General features: G+C 38.4%; 1 protein-coding gene across 2 annotated transcripts in view; it reads right to left on the bottom strand.

Annotated features, from left to right (window-relative positions):
- The window catches only part of LOC101889086 (trifunctional nucleotide phosphoesterase protein YfkN), a 49,612-nt gene extending 26,186 nt beyond the window's left edge, over positions 1-23,426 (bottom strand). For both annotated transcript variants that reach the window (XM_059130778.1, XM_059130779.1), the window contains exons 1-2: positions 23,180-23,426; positions 20,066-20,229 (exon numbers count right to left, since the gene is read on the bottom strand). The gene's annotated coding sequence lies outside the window, so the exon portion shown is untranslated. The remainder of the gene's footprint in view (positions 1-20,065; positions 20,230-23,179) is intronic.
- Positions 23,427-24,196: the final 770 nt, after the last annotated feature.

The following is a 24,196-nucleotide window of genomic DNA, read 5'->3' as shown; positions in this document are numbered from 1 at the left end:
AAAATGTGAAACAATTCCGGCAAATAATGCCGCTAAAATCATCAAAATACCGAATATCGGGAGGTACCGTTCCATGGGGGCTATATGAAGACGTGGACCTACATGGCTCATTTTTTGTCTTAGGATGTAGTATTCATTACGAACTTCAAGTACTAAAACTGAAACAATTCCGGTAAATTATGTCGCTAAAATGATCAAAATACCGAATATCGGGGGTACCGTTCCATGGGGGCTGTATGAAGACGTGGACCTACATGGCCCATTTTATGTTTTATGCTGTAGTATCTATTGAAAGCGTCAAATATCAAATTTGAAACAATTCCGGTAAATAATGTCGCTAAAATCATCAAAATACCGAATATCGGGAGGTACAGTTATATGGGGGCTATACGAAGACGTGGACCTACATGGCCCATTTTCAATACCAAAAGTCCTGCAGACATAGTATAAATTTGAGTAAAATTTTCCACAGACGGACAGACGGACAGACGGACGGAAATTGATAAATCGACATAGAATTTTATGCTGATCAAGAATATATATACTTTGTGGGGTCTAAAATGTATATTTCGAGGTGTTACAAACGGAATGACAAACTTAATATACCCTCCATACTATGGTGGAGGGTATAAAAAGGACCACAAAAACTATCAGCACGGCAGGGCAATCTAAGCTGTGGACACTTGTATTTACATAAAGATTTTCCGCTTACAAAAGAATTTGAAGAATAAAGGTCTCCGTCTATAGAAAACCCTTAGAAGGGCTCCTTTATATGAAAAAAAACTACCCGTATAGAAGAACTTCTTTGCTAAAAGACCTCTAGAAAGATCATCAGGCGTGGGTAGAATATTTTTCCCGTCGAATGTGTTTGAAAAATACTCTCTCATGAAAAGTCTCAAAAAAACACAATTAAATATTTTAATTTATCCTTTAGAAAAGAACTGTCTTTAGAAAGGTATTCAACTTTTCTCTTTAGACGAACTAAAAATATATCTTCTTTCGATAGAACATCTTTACAAAGGACTTATAAAATTTACAAAAAATTATCAAGAAAACTATTATAGCTCATATTTTGAAGTCCTTAACAATACTCTGTATAAATGACCCAATAACACTCACACATATCGATACATACACACACACACAGCAACAACATTTATTGAGCAGTGAACTTATTATTTTTATTATTGTTGTTTACAAATGAAGAAATCTCATTTGTCCGCCATTTAATTCGATTTATTTATTCATATTTGTTTTTTCTTCCGTTCTTTCATTTTATTTTGTTGCTTTGTTTGTTTATTTATTTGTTATTACAATTTCAATTGCATTCTCACTTAACAGTACCAGCAGATGGCAGGGGAAGAGGTGTGACGAGACGAGGTGAGGCCATGGCAATCATAGTTGTCATGAAAGTTCCATGGATCGTTTGGTTTGTCGGTGTGTGTTTTCGGTCTGTCATCGCCATTGAAGTTGTGGCCATAGAAACCTGTGCTGGATGACACTAGTCATGCAGGCCAACCACCATCATCACCAACGCTGGTGGTCTGATAGCGGTGCATTGAATTGAGATGCCTGACTGAATGATTGTCTGAATGAGCCAATAAACGTATCTGTGGCTGTGGCAATGCCACCAAAGTATCATCAATTTAATTAAACTGCATTACTGCCGCTGAGTTTATTTCGATTATTACATTTAATTCAATGATTTTAATTGAATTGAAGCGGTCGTTGGAGAGGGGAGAGGGGGGGGGGGGGGGGGGGTTGGAGAGCAGTGGATGTTAGATAAACATATGGATTGATTTATGCGAATGTTAATCAAATCCAACCATAAAAGATAATAATGATCGATGAAAGTTATGAGCAGGACATGCGAGGTGGAAATGTTAATTTGTATTTGAATGGTTTCGTTTTGGAATTTATTGGAATATAACTAAGGTACAGACAACATTTCGGGTCGTGTTATGGGATGTAAAATTTTTCCAAGGCATGTGAAGATATTGGAATAGTATAGTATGTGTGGAATTTGAAGAGAGTTGTATGCGGATTTCGCTTCATTCAGCGTTTTCTTTTTAAAAATCTTGAATCCTATGTGGGGGAGGTACCAGAAGATATCTACCATCTTTTTTACAGATCTTGTGTTGATGGAAATATGAAGATGTACCTGGTATGAATGGAATCGGTTCAGGTTTAATGAGCTTCATAGATATTCAAAATGTTGGCCCTCAGTGGGGGAGGTGCCAGAAGGAATTGATCGATATATCCCATCTTCATAGCAAATCTTGTGTTAGTAGTAATAATGGGATGTGTGAAATTTGAAAAGAACCGGATACTTATTTCGGATTTTATAATCGTTTTGGTTATTCAAAACTTTGACCCTTTGTGAAGGAGGTATCAGAAGAAATAGTCCGATCTCTACCATCTTTATAACAGATCTTGTGTTGATGGAAATATTTGGCCCTCAGTGGGGGAGGTACCAGAAGGAGTGGGCCGATACATCCCATCTTCACAGCAAATCTTGTGCTAGTAGTAATATTGGGATGTGTGAAATTTGAAGAGAACCGGATGCTTATTTTGGATTTTATAATCGTTTTTGGTTATTCAAAACTTTGACCCTTTGTGGGGGAAGTACCAGAAGGAATGGTCCGATCTCTAACATCTTTGTAGGAAATCTTCCGTTGATAGAAGTATTGAGATTTACCAAGTCTGAATGGATTCGAACATTAATTTCGCTCTTTTTAAGTTTCAAGGATATTCAAATTTTTGCGGGGGAGGTGCCATCTTCACAGCAAATCTTGTGTTAGTAGTAATATTGGGATGTATGTAATTTGAAGAGAAGCTGATGCTTATTTCGGATTTTATGATCGTTTTGGATATTCAAAACGTTGACGACTTGTGAGGAGGTACGGCAAGGAAAGGTCCGATCTCTAACATCTTTATAGCAAATCTACTGTTGATAGAAGTATTGAAATTTGCCAAATCTGAATGAAATCGGATGTAAATTTCGTGTTTTGTGAGTTTCATGAGTATTCAAAATTTTGGCCCTCAGTGGGGGAAGTGCCAGTAGGAATTGATAGATTTATTCCATCTTCACACCAGACCTTGGGTTAATAAAAATATTGTTATGTGTGTAATTTTGAAGAAGACCGGATGCTTATTTCGGATTTTATAATCATTTTTGGTTATTGAAAACTTTGACCCTTTGTGAGGGAGGTACCAGAAAAAATTTTCCGATCTCTACCATATTTATAACAGATCTTGTGTTTATAGAAATATTGAAATTTGCCAAGTCTGAATGGAATCGAATATTAATTTCCCGATTAATGAGCTTCATGAATATTCAAAATTATGACCCTTTGTGGGTGAGGTACCACAAGGAGTGAACATCTTCACACCGGACCTTGGGTTAATAAAAATATTGAGATGTGTGACATTTGAAGACAATCGGTCTCTTATGTCACATTTTATTCAGATGTGTGACATTTGAAGACAATCGGTCTCATATTCCACATTTTATTAGAGTTTTTTTCAGAATTTTGATCATTTGTGGGGGAGGTTTTTTTATGGAATGGACTGATATTGTCCATCTTCCAACCTGACCTAGCACTGACGAAAATAATAGGATTTACAAAATTTGAGCAAAATCGGATCATCCTTTCTCTTTCAGTGCAGAAAATATATTTTTTGAAAATTTCGGTACTAGAAAAAGTATGCTGATATTGTCCATCTCCGAACTCGATCTAAGTTTGATAATAACATTAGAATGTACCAAGTTTGGACCAAATCGGATACTACCTTCGAGAGTTATCGTGCACATCAGCCAGACAGACAGACGGATGGACAGAAAAACGGACGGACATCGCTAGATCGACTCCAAATGTCCTGAAACGGATTTAGTGCAAAGAGAGCCGAGGTTTGGTCATATTAAATGTTATATACCCTCTCTATCCATATGGCAGAGGGTATGATTAATAATTTGTATTGGACAAAAGGAATGTGTGAGAATTCGGAAATTTGGAATGAGAGTCACTGAAGAGTTTTTTTCTGGAAATTCGAACTTTAATGCTACGAAAAAATCGAAAATGTTACTAACGCCTATTCTTTCCGAATAACGTTTTTGCAGGTCTCCCTTCATTACATAAAGGAGCTCTGTGCTCTTTTATGCACTTTTTTCCATTTGTTCCAAAGGTCTTCCTTACAAATGAGGATTTCCATAAGTCTTCTTTTCTCAAAATATCTTCCGCTTACAAGTCAAAATTCTGATTTACATTACCAGTATTAAACGCACTACACATAAAATATCATCTATGAAAATTTTCAAAAAATATAAATCCTCTCATAAGACCTCTATGGCCTATGAATTGCAACTACCTAAACGATTATGGAATTACATTGGATCATTTACCCTGGACGCCCATCTCCATCAATTTTTCGTTTTTGAAAAGCAATCATTGCCATTAGTGGGAAACTCAATTGTCAGCCAGCCAACAGCAAACGGCTGGTAATGGATTTTGATTGAGGATTTTTCCACCAGCACTCACACATTTCTACATATGTATATGCAACGTTTCATACAAACGTGGCATGCAACGGGCAACAGTAGCTGTTTTTTTTTTTTTTTTTTTTTGGATTTAGGTGATAATTCTATGCCAATGCCCTGGCAGGCAGACAGGCGGGCAGGTACATTATTCCATTGGTTTAACTCGATTATGGGAAATGGAATAACTCTCGACGAGGATGATGGCTATGATGATATAGATGTAAATCAAAATGCCAGAATGTGCAAATCTGAGATTTGTTAACTAAAAGCTGTCATAGGCAGAGTTGCCGTATTTTAAAGATTTCTCATGGGTCCCTTATTGATGTAAAGGTTCAAGTAGACATGCCATATAAAACAGCTGTTCAAGCCAATCTTATGTAATTGATTATTTGTGAGATACCATAACGCCGTAGCCATAGACGTAACCGTAGATACCAATTAAAGTTTTGTTTTCTGCCGTAGCCAACTGACTGGTGTTAATTATGCCCTCCATCACAGTATGGAGGGTATATTAAGTTTGTCATTCTGTTTGTTTCACCACGAAATATACATTTTAGACCCCACAAGGTACATATATTCCTAATCGGCATAAAATTCTTTGTCGATTTAGCGATGTCCGTCCTTCTATCCGTATTTCCGTCTGTGGAAGTCACTCTAGTTTCCGAACAAAATGAAGTAGGTTGATAAACTTTACTCAAATGTATATTATGTCTGCAGGACTTTTGGTATTAAAAATGGTCTATATTGGTATTAAAAAAAGGTCTACGTTTTAATATAGCCCTCGTATAACGGGACCTCCCGATATTCGGTATTTTGATGATTTTAGCGACATTATTCATCGGAATTGTTTCAAAAATGGTATTTGAAGTTCATAATGGATACTACAGCCTAAAACAGAAAATTGTCTGTACAGGTCCACGCCTTCGTATAGCCACCCATATAACGGTACCTCCCGATATCCGGTATTTGATGATTTTAGCGACATTATTCACCGGAATTGTTTCAAATTTGGTGATTTGAAGTTCGTAATGGATGCTGCAGCCTATAACAGAAAATTGTCTGTACAGGTCCACGCCTTCGTATAGCCACCCATATAACGGTACCTCCCGATATTCGGTATTTGATAATTTTAGCGACATTATACACCGGAATTGTTTCAAATTTGGTATTTGAAGTTCGTTATGGATACTACGGCCTTTGACAGAAAATTGTATGTGCAGGTCCACTTCTTCGTATAGCCCCCATATAAAGGCACCTTCCAATATTCGGTATTTTGATGATTTTAGCTACATTATTCACCGAATTTTTTTTCGCATTTGAATATTGTAATGGCTTATGACAAAGGTTGCCAATGCAGGTCCACGTCGTCGTACAGACCCTAATATAACGGCTACATTCGGTATTTTTAAGATTTTAACAGAATTTTTAACGGATTTTTTTTTTTAAATGCCAAATTTGTTCCAAAAGGTGGAGGGTGTTCAAAGTTCGGCCCGGCCTTTGTTAGGGATATGGCTTTGGTATTTTTAAGATTTTAACAGAATTTTCAACGGATTTTATTTTTCAAAAATTGCCAAATTCGTTCCAAATGGTGGAGGGCATGGAAAGTTAGGCCCGGCCGAACTTATAGCTTTTTATTATTGATATGGCTATGCCGATGCTGTATGTCACGTCTAACTCAAACTTAAGGCCCTCTGCCTTAGTTCATTGAAATCTTGACCATACGGCTACAGAGGGTAAATATTATTCGATACGGCCAGAACGTGCCTCAACGAAATAACGGTTTTAGACACTAGGTCTCTTTGGATCCTTTTCAGGACTTTTGAAGTCGATCTGGCAATGTTCACCCGTCCGTCCGTCTGTCTAGCTGGCTGGGGCGTACGGTAACTCTCAAAGGGAGTATCCGATTTGGTCTAAAGTTGGTACATCGTAATATTATTGTCAAACTTAGATCGAGTTCGGAGATGGGCAATATCGGTCCACTCCTTCTGATACCTCCCCCTCAAAATGTCGAAATTTTCAAAGAATATGTTTTACTGCACAGAAAGAGAAAGAATAATCCGATTGTGGTCCTACTTTCCAAATTCCAATATTTGGATTAGTGCTAGGCCAGGTGAGAAAATGTACAATATCGGTACACTCCATCAAGTACCTCCCCCACAAAGGTTCAAAATTTTGAATATTCATGAAGCTCATAAAACGCGAAATTAACATCCGATCCCCTTCAGAATTGGTACATCTCAATATTTCTATCAACAAAAGATGTGTTATAAAGAAGTTAGAGATCGGAAATTTCTTCTGGTAGCTCCCCACAAAGGGTCAATGTTTTGAATAACAAAAATGATTATAAAATCCAAAATAAGCATCCGGTTCTCTTTATATTTCACACATCCCATTATTTTTACTAACACGAGATCTGCTGTGAAAATGGGATATATCGGTCGACTCCTTCTGATACCTCTCCCACAAAGAGTAAAAATTCTGAATATCCATTAAGCTCATAAAATACGAAATTAATATCCGATTCTATTCAGACTTGGCAAATCTCAATATTTCCATCAACACAAGATTTGTTATAAAGATGGTAAAGATCGGACCATTCCTTCTGGAACCTTCCCCCAACTTAGGGTTCAAGATTTTGAGCATCCAACTCTCTTCAAATTTCCCACAAAAATTTTTGCTAACACAAGGTCTGCTTTGAAGATGATATATATCTGCGAACCCCTTCTGATGCCTTGCCCACAAAGGTTCACAATTTTCACTACTTTTATCTGTCATAACTTGCGAAACAAGTCAGCGATTCTATACAACTTGCTTTATCTAAATATTTCTCTCAACCTGAAACCTAAACTGAATATGGAATTTATCGGAATTTATGATTTCGCCTAAAATTGGATATAAATGTTCGATTTTCTTGTAATTATGCCCAATACCAATATTTTTATCTGAATTAGATGAAGTGTGGAAATGGAATTCCTTCCGTCGACTATATTTGGGAACTCGCGCTCAGTTCAAAATTTTCTAAAAATGATCACATATCTAATATAAAGTGAAGGAAGCAACCAATATATTGCAAACCTGGCACGTCGCAATGTTTATATCATATGTATTTAGTTCCAATACAAAATGGACAATATTGGCCCATTCCTTCGGAACTTACTCCACCGAGGATCAACAGTTTGAATAATCATAACACAAATCAAAATATATAGGCATCGCTAATCGATAACATTTAATGTGTGTGTGTGGTTAAAGTTATGGTTATGGCTACGGCGATATTTTATGCAACGTCTAACTGAACCTTAAGGCTCTCTGCCTTAGTCCATTGAAATATTTGCCACTTTGTGCATTTTTTTAATCATAAGAAAAACTTAAGAAATAGTAAAGAGAGAAAGAGAGAGAAAAATTTCCATCACAAAAACTACTGTTGCTCTTGCAACTCAAAAAAAAAAAAAAATTACCTCCACATGAGTGTGGTTTTTGTGGTCGAAAAATTCTGATGGACTTGACACATGACAGGGATATAAACTTGTCATATCACAACATGTCATCTCGCAACAGCAGCGGCAGTAGCAGTGATATGAATTGATAAACTTGAAATGTTACCAGCAAGAGAGGAAGAGAGTGCCACAAACACACACACTTACACTCACATAAACCGAGCAATTCCAACAAAATGGTCCCTAGAGTGGGGAGAATGAAAAAGAAAACAAATAAAAGCTGTGATACTCAGGCAGGCAATAAGGCTTTTGCCATAAGCTCCCCTGCTTTAAAATCCCCAAAGCAACAACAACAACACCAACATCCAATAACGGCTTAGCTGAGTTAAGGGGCCATTTCAGCAACGTCCACTGTGCCCGCAGTCACCACAAATGGTCAATGGTGGCGATGGTGCTTGGTGTGACCGAGCATTAGTTTAGCCCCTAACACGACCGCCAGCCACCCAGCATGATCGAAACAGAGGGGGCCACATCAGCAGCGCTCTTGGCTGGCCGTTGTGAAGTGTCAAGCGATGTCGGAAGTGTAAAACAAACTGTTGCTTATATTTCATTGTTATTGTTGTAGTTGATGGTGTGGTTGTTGTTGTTGTTTTAGCTTGTCCCTCTATTTATTGTTTTGTATACATTTCAATTAACAACCCCAATTGTTTGTTCTTTGCCGCACACACACACAGATTCACAGACTCACACATACAGGGTGTCATTATTTAATGGCCATGGATTAAAACAAATTATTCTATTCAGATTTATTTATACAAGGAATGGGGGGGAAAGCTACTGGGTCCATGTAACAAATTGCAAGAGGTCCGTGGTAACATAAAAATGGGGTGTAGTGAGGGAATGTGGTTACATGTTGAATGGATACAATGTTGAATGGCTAGCTATTGGAGGTGGGGGCAAAATAATTGGTAGCAAAAAATATCCTCAAGGATTTGGAGTAGCAATATGGATTGGAAGTGCTTAAAATTTGTGGCGTAGGTACCAGAAAGAAATGCCCGAAGTATTCCAATTGGTATAGATGTTAAAAGTTTGAAGGGAATTGGGAAATACCAAAAAATTGGATCGATATATTGCAGTTTTACACTGGACTTCACATTGGAAAAAATATTAAGACGTCCGAGCTTTAAAAAAGGATTTAAATTTCATGATAGTTGTGATTATTCAAAATTTTGACCCGTTGTAGTGAGGTGCATTAAGGACTGGGCACTTATTGCCCAAGCAAATGCAGATCTAATTTAAAGTACAGGTACATTAAGAGCTTTTTTATACCCTCAGTCATACGGATACGGCCAAAACGTGCCGTATCGAAATAACGATTTTAGACCCTAGGTCACTTTGGATCAAATCCGTTTCAGGACATTTGGAGTCGATCTAGAGATGTTCGTCCGTCCACCTGCCTGTCTGGCCTGCTGGTTGGTGTGCACGATAACTCTCGAAGGGAGATATTCAAAATGTTGACCCTTTGTGAAGGTCAAAGGGTAAAAACTTTGAATATTTGTATTTAAAACACGAAATTAACACCCGCTTCCATTCAGACTTGGCACATTGCAATATTTCCAGAAACAGAAGGTCTGTTATAAAAACGATGGACATCAGACCCTTGCTTCTGGTAACTCCCTCACAAGGGGTCAACGTTTTGAATAACCGAAACGATCATAAAATCGAAATAAGCATCCGATTCTCTTCAAATTACACACATACCAATATTTTTATTAACCCAAGTTCTGGTGTGGAAATGGAATATATCGGTCTACGCCTGGTACCTCCTTCACAAAGGGTCAAAATTACGGTCAAAAAGTGTCTCATCGAAATATCGGTTTTAGATTCTAGGTCTTTTGGAACTAAATTCGTTTCAGGACATTTGGAGTCGATCTAGCGATTACCGTCCTTCCCTCCGTAAGTCTGTCAGTCTGGCTAGCTGGTGCGCTCGACAACTCCCGAAGGAAGTATCCAATTGGATCCAAACTTGTTACATCGTATTATTATTGTCAAACTTATGTCGAGTTCGGAGACGGGCAATATCGGTCCACTATTTCTGGTACCTCTCACACAAAGGGTCAACGTTTTGAGTAACAAAAACGATCATAAAATCCGAAATCAACATCCGGTTCTCTTTATATTTCACACATGCCATTATTTCTACTAACACAAGATCTACCATGAAGACCGAAAATATCGGTTCACTCCTTCTGGTATCTCCCCCACAAAGCGTCAAAATTTTACATACCCTTGAAACTCATAAGAGTGAAATTAACATCCGATTCCATTCAGACTAGGCTCACCTCAATATTTCCATTAACACAAGATCTGTTATCAAGGTGACGGCGATCGGAACATTCCTTCGGGTACCTCCCCCACAAAGGGTCAAAGTTTTGAATAACAGAACACGATCATAAAATCGAAATAAACATCCGGTACTCTTCATATTTCACTCGTCCTATTATTTATACTAACACAAGATCTACTGTGAAGACGGAATATATCGGTTCACTTCTTCTGGTACATCCTCCACAAAGGGTCAACATTTTATATATCCTTGAAACTCATAAAGAACGAAATTAACATCCGATTCCATTCAGACTTGGCACATCTCATATGGAGGATAGCGAAACATTTCTTCTGGTACCTCCCCCACAAAGGGTCAAAGTTTTGAATAACAAAAACGGTCATAAAATCCGAAATAAGCATCCGGTTCTCTTTATATTTCACACATGCCATTATTTCTACTAACACAAGATCTGCTGTGAAGATGGGATGGGACATATCGGTACGTTTCTTCTGGTACCTCTCCCACAAAGGGTCGAAATTTGGAAAATTCATGAAGCTAATAAACTTAGTGTATCTCAATATTTCCTTCAACACAAAATCTGTTATAAAGGCGTTAGGGATCGGACCAATTTTTTGGGTGCCTCCCCCACAAGGGATTAAATTTTTAAATAAGCAAAGCGTCATAAAATGTAAATTGAGCATCTAATTCTGTTAAAATTTTGCACATCTCATTGTTACTACCAAACCAAGACCTAGTGTAAGGATGGAGCATATGAGACCACTACTTCTGGCATCTCTCCCATAGAGGGACAATATTTTGGAATAATTATGACTATTATAAAATGTGATTGTCTTTAAATTTCATACATCCCAATATTTTATTGGATATATCGGTCTACTCTTTCTGGTACCTCCCCCACAATGGGTCAAGATTTGCAATAGCTCGTAAAACGCGAATTGAGCATCCTTTCAAATTCGTCACACCCAATTTTTTGTCCGTTTTTATATTTATATCAGACTTAGGTCAGATACGAAAAAGAAAAGATTGGCCCACACCTTTGGGAGCCCCACTCATTAAGTGCCAACAGTTTGAAAGATCATAACGCAAGTCAAAATATATTTAAATATTCCTGAGGGTATACATCTGTCGGCAATACCGACGGATACTTTTTAACTTGTTCGACTTACGTTTAATGTGTACCATTTAAGAGCAGAGAGTCACATTTTCCCCATCGAGATTAACTTCACCAGAAACCTACCAATTTGGGCGGCCATCGAGCAATAATCAGCGGCTAAAATAGACCCTAACTTTTGTGTAAGAAAATAGGAAAATTTCCACCAAACCGCGAATATTTTTTAATCCCAACCAAATCACAAATAGATTAAAAGATCACTTCTGACCATTACAGTGATGCTAATAGCCAGGAAATCGGATATATCGGATAATATATAATCAGATATAGAATTGATCTTATTTATTCTGCTTATAAATCAAGAACCGCTGGGCCGATTTTCACAAATCCTATCAATTTGGAATGGTCTCTTGCCAGAAAAGGATAAAATCTAAGAAAATCGCGGAAAAATATACCAATAAAAAAGTGATTATATTTTGTTCAATTTTTTTTCAAATTTTGTCAAATTTTTTATCGCATGCGATTTTTTTCAATTTAATTTACAATTTTGAATTTTAAAATTTTCAAATTTTTACACTACGTTTTGAGGGTATTATATGCTTCCGATTCTCACGAAATTTGGCATTGGGGTAGGATTTGGGTCAGATCTAAAGTCTATTGTTCTTAAGATGTACATTTAGAGGTTCAAATGGTCTAAAAAAAACTATAAATTTTCTAATTTTGTAGTCGCTCTATCGGCCACAATTGAAAACTAATCGACACGGAATTTCACATCAGAAGAGTGTTAAGGACAGGGAAGAAGTACATCATTTTGGATGATCATTGGATTATATTTACCTCTGGGCAGAGCTTTTCGACATTATTTAAAAAAAAAAAAAAACAAAATCTTCCAAAATGGATTTGGATATGAGGGGACTTCGAACACATAGTAGTGTTGTAGGGAATCACATGGTCAGCCACGCACGACTATAGCCTTTGCTTATGTGTTCTATTATTTGCTTGTGGCCCTACTAAAATTTTCAGTTTATGTTGGCATATAATTTTTTATGGGTACTTCTTGGGTAAACAATTCCTTCCTGGCTTAAAATGCTGCAAGCGCATTTTGTTGTTTTAATTAAATTAGAAGCGGATTTACTACAAAAATTTAAGGGGTCTATTGCAAAATTCTAGTCCTGGCCAAGTATTCATAAAAAATATAAATGCCAACATAAAATTAAATTAAAAAATCCTAATAAGCCACAAGCAAAAAAAAATTTTTTTTCAAATGAATTTCCACCATTTCCCCGCCAACTATTTCCAAACGAAGAAGAAGAAGAACAAAAAACAACCTCCTAGAATTTTCTACATCTTAATTTCCCAGTTTATGTTGTGTTGAAATGCATATAACATTATTTTTTATAACTCCAAAGACAGCTGGGCATCGCTTCTGTTCGCCCGATGTTCATGACTTTGGTGGTGCTGAGCAGACAGGCGAGTCATTCGCCATGGAACAGATGGAACAAATTGCTTTATGTAAAATTCATTGTCTGCTCCATTGTTGTGACGTGAAGAAAATGCTACCCCCCACCCCCTCCCTTATTCAAGGTAAGAAGGCAATTCAGCTTCGACCGGTAACCCAGTTCTTTTTCATTTTTCTATTTTTCAAATGTCAAATGTCTCAGCGATGACAGAGAAGAAGATGAAGACTGAAAGAAAATCAAATGTCTTGAGTGGAAAATATTTAAGTGCAACATGAGTTATTAAATTAACAGGTAGATAGACAGAGATTCCGTTAGTTCCGACACTGATGAATGATTGAGAGAGATCAAAGCATTGCATTTAATCAAGAACAGGTTTATGGAATAAGGAAGATTTTTATACCCTCCACCATAGTATGGAGGGTATATTATGTTTATCATTTCGTTTGTAACACCTCGAAATACACATTTTAGACCCCAGAAAGTATATATATTCTTGATCAGCTTTAAATTCTACGTCGATTTAGCGATGTCCGTCCGCCTGTCCGTCTGTGGAAATCACTCTAGCATCCCAACGAATTGAAGTAGATTGATAAAATGTTGCTCTTTATGTCTGCAGAACTTTTGGTATTGAAAATGGGTCATGTAGGTCCACGTTTTGGTATAGCCCCCATATAACGGTACCTCCCGATATTCGATATTTTGATGATTTTAGCGACATTATTGACCGGAATAGTTTCAAATTTCATATTTAAAGTTAGTAATGGATACTACAGCCTACGACAGAAAATTGTCTGTGGAAGTCCACGTCTTCGTATAGCTCCCATATAACGATACCTCCCGATATTCGGTATTTTAATGCTTTTAGGGACATTTTTCACCAGAATTATTTCGAATTTGATATTTTAAGTTCGTAATGGATACTACAGCCTACGACAGAAAATTGTATCTGCAGGTCCACATCTTCGTATAGGCCTCATATAAGGAAAAATCCCGATATTCGGTATTTTGATTTTATTGACATTATAACCGATTATTTTGAAGTTTCGCATTTGAATATTGTAATGACTTATGACATATGTTACCTACGCAGGTTCATGTCGTCGTATAGACCCTAATATAATAGCAACATTCGGTATTTTAAAAATTTTAACCGAATTTTTAACGGATTTTATTGTTTTGGAGAATTGCCAAATTTGTTCCAAATGGTGGAGGTTATTCAAAGTTTGGCCCGATCGAACTTACAGCTTTTTTACTTGATTTTATTCTATATAACAGCTATATGGATTTATAGATTGGTAAATGGAAAATTCATGCACAAACTAGGGGTCTTTGTACTCCATGTTTTGAGACCTTAAATCACTGAGAGACTTTTAGAAAGCCATTTGTACATTTTGTTGAGAAGCTAGAAGGCTGCTCAATTTCAGGTGATCCAGTTTAATCTTTCTAGTACCTACCCTTATATAAAACAAGTTAAAAAGTATCAGTCGGTTTTTCCAACAGATGTATACCCTCAGCCGATGTTCGATTGCTTAAATATATTTTGACATCTATTATGAATATTCAAATTGTTTACCCTCTATGGAGTAGGTTCCGAAGGAATGGGCCAAGATTGTCCATTTCGTATCGGACCTTAATAAATGTGATATAATGATTGTGGTGCTAGGTTTGGACTATATTGGTTACTTCCTTCACTTTATGTATATATGGGAGCTATAGCTACATCTGAACCGATTTTCACCAAATTTTATGTATTTGTATCTGGGATGAATTTTGTCGGAAGTGCCAAAATTAAGTCCATTTGGGTTTATATTGGCCATTTGGTGCTCAAAAAACCTGAAATCGGATAAAGTATATGGGAGCTATATCCAAATATGAACCGATCTTGAAAAGATTTTAAACATTTTTTTTTTTTGAGCTGTATCTGATGTCCGATATTAAATATCATTGTTGTGGAGTGCATATTACGCATGGACTTAAAATCCCAAATTGGATGAAACATATATATGGGAGCTATGGGAGCGACTTGATCGAAACCCGCGTCACAGGCCGCGTCGAAAAATGGCTCGTGAGCTGAACATATCGCAATATTCCATTCGGCAAATATTGAAAAATGAGCTTGGGGTAGAGCCATTGAAATTCCAAAAAGTGCAAAAACTTACACCGCAACAGAAAGACAATAGCTTTCGAGTCTATAAGAGTTGCTCGCTTGGCCGAAAGTGGTGATCTGCCGAATTTGGTTTTCTCCGATGAGAAAACATTCGTTGTCCAGCAGTTTGTAAACAAACAAAATTATGGTGTTTATTTGCCAAAGCGGTCAGCTGAAAATATGCACCTTCGGTTGGCCACCAGAACTCAAGCCTCAAAGCCAGCCATGGTGATGGTGTGGGCCGCCATAACAGCCGATGGTCGCTCTCCGCTCGTATTAATCTACCGTGGCTTCTGAATAAATGACGGATATTATCGCGAAAATATTCTGGAGGGTGTATTGAGGGTGTATATAAAGCCTTGGGCACGCAAACATTTTGGCCGCAGGCCTTGGACATTCCAACAGGACTCAGGACCTTCGCACTCAGAACGCGCCAACCAAGAATGGTTACAAAATGAGGTTCCTCACTTCATTTCACAATGGCTACCAAAATCTCCGGATACCAATACCAATCCGTTCGACTATTATGTCTGGAGTATTTTGGAAAGCAAGGTTGGCACTAAAAAATACCAAAGTGTCGATCACCTCAAGCAAGCGTTTCGCAAGGAATGGGCCAAAATATCGCAGAGCAACATTCGGGCAGCGTGTGACGCGCTTTCATTGGCCGTTTGAAGGCCATAATTGGTGTCAAAGGTGCCCATTCGAAAAAATCTAAACTTATTCTTAAATTTGATGCTATTTCCGACATTTTTTGCTTGCATTCAATAAAATTTAAAAAACATGTAAAAATGTTGGCGTTTGACTTTGTTGCAGTTTTTTATCTCAACCTGCATTGAACGATTCTGCTTAGTTAATTTTCATACAAAATACACATTTATTAAAAATTAAATGATTAAACCCTCTAAGAAATAGTCACATCTTTGCCTTTAAAAATCCCCATTTCGTATCAGAACAAACGCTTCACGCCCACACCAAAGAAATAATGCAATCGAAACCATTATTGGTCACTGATATTGCGTCATTATTAATAACAAATGACGACTAACCGGTCTTCTCCTTTGCACTTCAAAGGAAAATTCTTCAACTCAAAAAAAAAAAATAAATGAAAAAAAAATCCAAGCCATTGCCATAGTAGCCACTTCCGACAGCAATGTCCCAATCATCTGAAACAAGTAAATCATTGACATTTACGGCAATTTGTTGCCACAGAAATCAATGCGTCATAATAATGGCTTCCCAGGCACCAGCCATCGTTAGCTGCTAACTTGGTTTATTGACATTTTCCCGTTACAAAAGAAATTTTCCTCGAACTTTATGACAGGCCAATAATGTAAACACACAATGAGCCTTCGTCGTTAATAACGTCACACCATTTCCTTGATTCCTTTGAAATAACAACAACAACAAAATTCCAGCACAGGTTCGGGGGGATAGGTGGCTTCGTAGAATTTGTCCAGATCTCCTATTGCGTAAATAAAGGTCTTCTATGAGAAAACCACTAGGTATTCTATGTGATGACCTCCAGGTCTTCTATGAGAAGACCTCCAGGTCTTCTATGAGCAGACCTCAAGGTCCTCTATGAGAAGACCTCAAGGTCTTCTATGAGAAGACCTCAAGGTCTTCTATGAGCAGACCTCTAGGTCTTCTATGAGAAGACCTCCAGGATTTCTATAAGAAGACCTCCAGGATTTCTATAAGAAGACCTCCAGGTCTTCTATGAGAAGACCTCCAGGTCTTCTATGAGAAGACCTACAGGTCTTCTATGAGAAGACCTACAGGTCTTCTATGAAAAGACCTCCAGGTCTTCTATGAGAAGACCTACAGGTCTTCTATGAAAAGACTTCCAGGTCTTCCAGGAACATAACTCCATATTTTTTATGAGACGACCTCCAGGTCATCTGTGAAAATACCTCCAGGTCTTCTATGAGAAGACCTCCAGGTATTCTATGAAAAGACCTCCATGTATTCTATGAGAAGACTCCAGGTATTCTATGAGAAGACCTCCAAGTATTCTATGAGATGACCTCCAGGTCTTCTATGAGAAGACCTACAGGTCTTCTATGAAAAGACCTCCAGGTCTTCAATGAGAAGACCTACAGGTCTTCTATGAAAAGACTTCCAGGTCTTCCAGGAAAATAACTCCATATTTTTTATGAGACGACCTCCAGGTCATCTGTGAAAATACCTCCAGGTCTTCTATGAGAAGACCTCCAGGTATTCTACGAAAAAAAATCCATGTATTCTATGAGAAGACCTCCATGTATTCTATGAGAAGACCTCCAGGTATTCTATGAGAAGACCTCCAAGTATTCTATGAGATGACCTCCAGGTCTTCTATGAGAAGACCTACAGGTCTTCTATGAAAAGACCTCCAGGTCTTCTATGAGAAGACCTACAGGTCTTCTATGAAAAGACTTCCAGGTCTTCCAGGAAAATAACTCCATATTTTTTATGAGACGACCTCCAGGTCATCTATGAAAATACCTCCAGGTCTTCTATGAGAATACCTCCAGGTCTTCTATGGGAAGACCTCCAGGTCTTCTATGAGAATACCTCCAGGTCTTCTATGAGAAGACCTCCAGGTCTTCTATGAGAAGACCTCCAGGTATTCTATGAAAAGACCTCCAGGTCTTCTATGAGAAGACCTATAGGTCTTCTATGAAAAGACTTCCAGGTCTTCCAGGAAAATAACTCCATATTTTTTATGAGACGACCTCCAGGTCATCTATGAAAATACCTCCAGGTCTTCTATGAGAATACCTCCAGGTCTTCTATGAGAAGACCTCCAGGTCTTCTATGAGAATACCTCCAGGTCTTCTATGAGAAGACCTCCATGTCTTCTATGAGAAGACCTCCAGTTCTTCCAGGAGAAAACCTCCAGGCCTTTTATGAGAAGACCTCCAGGTCTTCTTTGAGAAGATCTCCAGGTCTTTTATGAGAAGACCTCCAGGTCTTCTTTGAGAAGATCTCCAGGTCTTCTATGAAAAGACCTCCAAGTCTTCCAGGAGAATAACTCCAGGTCTTTTATGATAAGACCTCCAAGTCTTCTATGAGAAGACCCCCAGGCCTTCTATGAGAAAACCTCCAGGTCTTCTTTGAGAAGATCTCCAGGTCTTTTATGAGAAGACCTCCAGGTCTTCTTTGAGAAGATCTCCAGGTCTTCCAGGAGAATAACTCCAGGTCTTTTATGATAAGACCTCCAAGTCTTCTATGAGAAGACCCCCAGGCCTTCTATGAGAAGACCCCCAGGCCTTCTATGAGAAGACCTCCAGGCCTTCTAAGAGAAGACCTCCAGGTCTTCTATGAAATGACCTCCAGGTCTTCTATGAGAAAAACCCCAGGTCTTCTATGAGAAGACCTCCAGCACTTCTATGAGAAGACCTCCTGGTCGTCTATGGGAAGACATCCAAGTCTTCAATGAGAAAACCTCCAGGTCTTTTATGAGAAGACCTCCAGGTCTTCTTTGAGAAGATCTCCAGGTCTTTTATGAGAAGACCTCCAGGTCTTCTTTGAGAATATCTCCAGCTCTTCTATGAAAAGACCTCCAGGTCTTCCAGGAGAATAACTCTAGGTCTTTTATGAGAAGACCTCCAAGTCTTCTATGAGAAGACCCCCATGTCTTCTATTAGAAGACCTCCAGGCCTTCTAAGAGAAGACCTACAGGTCTTCTATGAAATGACCTCCAGGTCTTCTATGAAATGACCTTCAGGTCTTCTTTTAAAAGTACCTCCAAGATTTCTATGAGAAGACCTTCAGGTTTTTTATGAGAAGACCTCCAGATTTTCTATGAGAAAATGTCCAGGTCTTCTATGAGAAAACGTCCAGGTCTTCTATAAGAAGATCTCCAGGTCTTCTATTAAAAGTACCTCCAAGGTTTCTATGAGAAGACCTCTAGGTCTTCTATGAGAAGACCTCCAGGTTTTTTATGAGAAGAACTCCAGGTCTTCTATGAGAAAGCTCCAGGTCTTCTATAAGAAGACCTCCAGGTCTTCTATTAGAAGACCTCCAGGTCTTCTAAGAGAAGGCCTCCAGGATTCTATGAGAAGAAATCTAGGTCTTTTTTCGATGAGATACAAATCTGTCGATCTAGAGAAGACCTGTAAACATCCTTCCATCAATTATACACCTATGAAAAGTATTTTTCTATAAATACTATGGTCCTACGGAAGTTCCTCTAAAGCCAGCCGATATTCCACACTCCTCCCCTCGCTGCCAATTTCAATTCCAGCAAATTAACAAATTGCTGTCTGAAGGATAAAGTTTTCGTGCACGCGATTTAATGCAACAAATTCTCATGCAAATTATTTTGTGGGCTTCATTTTTATTGTTATTTTTTAAGAAAACAAACACACAGACACACACACACATATGCAAATGTATGGGCATGGGTATTTATGTAGGTCTATTTATGTGCCTAGTCATGGCATGTTTGCTAACAAGTTATTTTATACAAAGTTGATGAATGTTAAGTGAGAATGTGGTAACAGAGGATACCAGCAACAACACTGTAATAAATAGAGTAAGGAAAAGGAAACAAAACACACATATACCCATCCATCTATGTGAGTGAATGCCAAGCATACATACGTAATGCTTGGCAATGAATGTCCTTGAAAAGCCAAGCTATAGGTTAAATGCAACCCATTCACAAGTTGTTAAGACAACCAATCAACAACAACGGCAACAACGACAGCAACAACAAAAACTCACAAGAAAACGCACTTTTGGTGCCCATCAACGGCACTCTTCTTCTCAGTTGGCAATCTCTCGTTTTCTCTCCTCTCCCCATATGAGATGTTTGCATAGAAAAGCCTTGTTCTCTCGCATTTTTTCGATGAGATACAAATCAATGGCGGTTGTGGTCGATTGTCAAAAGACTTCAAGGAGATTATGTGGGAGAGATAACAACAGCAAAAGAATAATAAACTCTCTTCTTGGCAACCGTTAAAGGAAAACGAAGAAAAAAAAAACGAAAAGACTCAACAAAAGGAAAATTTGAATATTTTGCAAATCAATAAACTTACCTTAATTTACACAAAAAAATAGCAAAGGATTATTTTCACTGGCAATTGTCGAATGAGACGGTTTTGTTGAACTATTTTGTGTTTTTTCTCTCTTAGTTGGATTTTTTTATTTACAGCCACACATTCGCACAGAAAAATGGAAGGAACAATGATTTACCGGACTTCTATTTTACAAATTAAAAACGAAACAAATCTGAATATTGTTTAAATCGAAGTGTAAATATTTAAATACAATTTGTTTAATAGCTTTTTTTATCGCGAACTTGAAATCAATTTAGTTATTTTTCCTTTCACTTGGATTTTCTCCTGTTAGTATCGGTATTTACTATCTCGTTGTTTTCGTTTTACTTGTGGGTATACACATAACAGAGCAAAACAAGGAGAGTACGTTGAAAGATATCTGAACCGCAGAGTACAGTGTGCAGAAACGTAATAGGATGGCGCCCAATGGATGGCAAACAATGAAATAACTCAAATGAGATCTCAAATAAGACCTCCAGGTACTCTATATCAAATAGATCTCCAGGTGTTCTGTGGGGAATAGGAAAACTTCTGGCCTTACGTAGAATTAGAAACCTTCCAACCTTTATGACAAATATAACAACTCCAGGTCTTCTATGGCGTTTAGCTCTTCTGTAACGAATAGAAGACGTTCGGGCCTTATTTGGCGTCTAGAATCAGATCAGAATACATCCAGGCCTTCTATGGCTACCAGAGGTTCTCCGGTCCTTCTACAAAATCTATAAGACATCTATAGCCTCTAGAAGCCCTCTAAGTCTTATATGGTGAATAGTAGACTTCCAGGTCTTCTATGGCGAATATTAGATCTTCTATAGCGAATAGTAGACTTCCAGGTCTTCTATGCGAATAGTAGGCCTCCAGGTCTTCTATGGCTAATAATAGATCTCCAGGTCTTCTATGGTTATAGTAAACTTCCAGGTCTTCTATGGCGAACAGTAGACCTCCAGATCTTTTATGGCGAATAGTAGACCTCCAGGTTTTCTATGGCGAATAGTAGACCTCCAGGTATTCTAGGGCGAAAAGTAGACATCCAAGTCTTCTATGGCGAATAATAGATTTCCAGGCCGTCTAAAACGAATAGTAGACCTCCAGGTTTTCTATGGCGAATAGTGGACATCCAGGTCTTCTAAAGCGAATAATAGACCTCTTTCTATGGCGAATAGTAATCCTCAAGCTCATCTATGGCGACTAGAAGACGTCCAGGTTGTCTATGACGGCTAGGAGACCTCCTGGTCGTCTATGACGGCAAGAAACCCTGAAGATAGTCTAAGGCGAACAGAATACCCTTAGGTCTTCGAAGGCGACTAAAAGACCTTCCGGTTGTTTATGGTGACCAGAAGTCCTCCAGGTCGTGTATGACGACCAAGTGTCCTCCATGACGACCAGAAGACCATCATGTCTTATAAGGCTAACGAAAGTCCTCCAAATCTTCTATGGGCCCAGAAGATTCTCAGGTCTTCTAAGGCCCCAGGTCTTTTTATGGACGATAGAATACCGCCAGGTCTTTTATGGTGTCCAAAAGACATGCAGGTCTTCTATGCCGAATAGAAAAGAAGATTCTAAGGTCTTCTAAGGCCCCAGAAGAGCTGAGGGTCTTCTAAGGCGTCCCCAAAATCTCCTGAATTTTTACGCCGTCCAAAAACGTCAAGGTATTTTTATGGAGAATGGAATACCTCAAAGTCTTTTTATGGAGAATAGAATAACGCCAGATCTTTTATGGCGTTCAAAAGACATCCAGGTCTTTTACGACGAATAGCAATAGATTCTCAGGTCTTATAATGCCCTAGAAGAGCTGAAGGTCTTCTAAGGCGTTCCCAAAATCTCCTGAATTTTTACGCCGTCCAAAAACGTCAAGGTATTTTTATGGAGAATAGAATAACGCCAGATCTTTTATGGCGTTCAAAAGACATCCAGGTCTTTTACGACGAATAGCAAACCTCAATGGCGATTAAAAGACTTCCAGGTATTCTATTACGACTTGAAAACCTTCATGTCTTCCAAAAAACCTCCAGGTCTTATAGAGCGTCCAAAAGTACTCCAGGTCATCTATGGCGACCAAAAATTCCAAGGTATTCTGTGGCGACCTGAACACATCCAGATATTATATAGCGACCAGAGGTCCTCCACGGGTTTTATGGAGACCAAAACACCCCAGGTCTTATATGGAGACTAAATGATCTCCAAGTCTTTCATGGAGCCCAAAAGACTCCCAGGTCTTCTATGGCGACTAAAAGACTTCCACCTCCTCTATGCCGACCAGAATACCTACGTGTCTTCTACGCCTTCCAAAAGAACTCCAAGTCTTCTATGGCGACTAGATTATCTCCAAGTCTTCTATGGAGATCAAAGGCCCTAGATGGCCTCCAAGTCTTCTATAAAGTCCAAAAGACGTTCAGGTCTTCTATGGCGAATAGAAAACTTTCAGATCTTATATGCACTCCAAAAGACCACCAAGTCTTTTATGGCGACTAAAAGACTTCTATGCCGACCAGAAAACTAACGTGTCTTCTATGCCCTCCAAAAACCTTCAGGTCTTTTTTAGCAACCAAACGACCGTCAGGTCTTCCAAAGCAACCAAAATAGCACTAGATGTTTTATGGCGAATAGAAGTGCCCCAAATTTTCTCTGTCGAATGCAAGACCCTCCGAATAGAAGACCTCTATGGCAAAAAGAAGATTTCATGGTCTTCTATTGCGGCGAAAAGACCAACGGGTCTTCTCTCGAGAATAGTATAGCTCCAGAGCTACTTGGGGAAAACGAAGACCTCCAGGCCTCTTATAGCGTATAGAAGACTTCCAGATTTTCTAATTTGGATTAAAGGACTGAAGGTCTTATACATCACACAAAATTGTTCCAGTTTTTTTAAGGTATGCCAGAGCACTTAGAGGGCCTCCACGGATTTAATATTTAAAAAGTTCTGCCTTATACATCGATTCGTGGAAAATGTCTTCATCAAAAGAAAACATCATTTATCCCTTAATCCACACACCAAATATCCTTTAAACCACCCACTCAGAAAAGTTCTCCGTTAATACTTTCTTCTTTAGCGTGATTATTTCACTTGTTTCTATTGTTGTTGTCATTGTTGCTTACTTTATAAATTCAATATTTCCACCTCTGAGGCAAACTCTAGGTGAAAATCTTTTGCTCAACTCTCCCGTTTTTCTTTTCGAAGTAATGTGTTAATTTGTTAACTCTTGTTGTTGTTGTGCCGTTTTTCACTTTGCTCTCCTTCGAGATACAGCTGATTAAATTTAGAACACTTTCGCTTGGCTCAACCGTTTTTACTTGATTCCGTTTTCCGGGCAAAGCCAACTACATTCGTTAACGGTTAAAAGTGAACTGAAAGTGTGGTCCAACAGTTTGCTCCAGACTTACTTTGTTCGCTGCTTCTGGGTTCTCACACGCGTCATAGGCATTAGCATGGTGGCCACAGACAGAGACACAGCCAGAGTGTGGAAAAGCTGAAAAAAGTCGGGACAAGTTTTCTAACTCCCCCACATGCGCACAACATTTTGGAGGAGCAGTAGCAGCGGCAGCCGCTAAAGCACAAGCTACAGATTAACCACAATTTCAGTTATCTGCTGCTGCAGCTGCAGTCGCGGCTGCCCACCACACCATGGGTGGTACATCCATTAGAAGAATTTTGCATTAATTTTTGGGTTTTAAGAGCCTCAGACAGACTCTGACGCCCCAGCGACATTGACATTCTCAATGGTTGATAAATGGCCAGTTTTGTGTCAATGCTGGGAGAAAAGAACATTCAAACATTTGCTTTAATTTAAATTAATAAAAATAAATGAATTATCGTGGACCGCTTTAGACAGACAGATTTTGATTATGTCAATCACAGCGGTAGTTTCAAAGCTGGGAAGATAAGTTGTTAGAACGATTTATTAAATGGAGCGGAATTTGAGACTTAAAATTTAAAACTAGTACACGTGTATGGGAACTAGAAACGGAAATAGCCACCGAGATTGACTCATCAAGAGGGTGGAGAACTAATAGGTTAGTTAGAGACATTCCACGTAGAATACCAAAGTATCAAATTTGAAAAGGCGGTCTTTTCATAGAAGACATAAAGGCGAACCCTCTTCTTCTGGAGGTCTT

The sequence above is a fragment of the Musca domestica genome, unplaced genomic scaffold (genome assembly GCF_030504385.1).
Source record: "Musca domestica strain aabys unplaced genomic scaffold, Musca_domestica.polishedcontigs.V.1.1 8, whole genome shotgun sequence".
NCBI classification, from domain to species: Eukaryota; Metazoa; Arthropoda; class Insecta; order Diptera; family Muscidae; genus Musca; species Musca domestica.
This window is presented reverse-complemented; position numbering and strand designations above follow the sequence as displayed.